This window comes from Dermacentor albipictus, chromosome 2, assembly GCF_038994185.2.
Source record: "Dermacentor albipictus isolate Rhodes 1998 colony chromosome 2, USDA_Dalb.pri_finalv2, whole genome shotgun sequence".
NCBI lineage: Eukaryota > Metazoa > Arthropoda > Arachnida > Ixodida > Ixodidae > Dermacentor > Dermacentor albipictus.
The window spans coordinates 106,353,054-106,354,195 of NC_091822.1; the positions used below are offsets into that span (position 1 = coordinate 106,353,054).

Consider the following 1,142-nt stretch of genomic DNA (forward strand, 5'->3'; position numbering starts at 1 on the left):
CGTTAGCGATTGCCCTCTTTTTAGCGGGTCTCTCTGTATCGATCTTCTCAACCATGGGGACTTCCATTGGCTGGGGAGCGGCCGGTTGCTTATCCGTATCGCTCTTCTCAACCATGGGAATTTCCATTAGCTGGGGAGTGGCTGGCTGCTTGTCAGCCATGACGGGTTGACCGCCCTTCTTAATCTCAGCAATTTCTGTCATCAGTCGAGCTATTGTGTTCTTCATCATCTCGTTTTCGCGCTCAAGTTGTGCTAGTCTGTTGTTACCTCTATCATGCTCTGGCGGTGAGCCCCGCGTTACCTTTTCCGGCGTTCCTCGAACTCGGTCGGCCCAGGTCGGGTGGACTAGAAAGTGACATATATTACAACGAAGGCTATATGGCTCATTCCCAGCGGATCGATGTCCGTAGACCAAAAACCGTGGGCAGATTCTGAAGATAGTACAATACCGGTGGAGTACAATTGATTGAGGTGAAGCAGTGTTCAAGCACTCCACCAACTTGCAAAAATAAGTTTATAACCTTGGGTTCAAATAGAATGCGTATCAAATATTAAATTGTTAAGAAAAGATGCTACACTTTGACCCGCGTCAGCCATGTCTACGTTCGCACCACCCTCTCTTTGTCGGTGTATCAAGCGCTTGCGTATATCCTTTCCTTCCGGTCCCGTGGTGGCATTCCCGACGGAACGTCACGTGTGTATAGTTTCCTCTGTTTCCTTGGCACGGTGGTCCCGTCGTCCGCGCGAATGTATATAAATATCACGGTAAAGTAGTCCCTACCTTTGTTAAAAATTATGTGTCACCTCTGAGTCGTATGCTAAACAGCTTGGCTGGCCATTCGCCTTCATAGAGTGGAATGAGTCATGATTCTAAAAAAATGCATCATCCCTTTACCACAGAACCTTCTAGACATGCGCAATTCTATTAGCTATGTACAATAATCTTTAATTTATAACCACAGATTTTGCCATACCTCTTTCTACTTCCTTATGATTAAAGCTCAGCCTTTGAAAAAAAAGCTATCCCGTTATCGCCCAGAGAGATAGGAGGAACACTAGTGCAATTTCTTTCCTTTTGTTCCTTGAAATGAAACGCCTCAAGTATTTTTCTTTCGGTTTTCGTTCTGCCTCTGCCAAGAAAT

The 1,142-nt window shown here is 45.6% G+C and overlaps 1 pseudogene; it reads right to left on the minus strand.

Annotated features, from left to right (window-relative positions):
- Positions 1-415: 415 nt before the first annotated feature.
- Positions 416-597, minus strand: LOC135914924 (U2 spliceosomal RNA; annotated as a pseudogene).
- Positions 598-1,142: the final 545 nt, after the last annotated feature.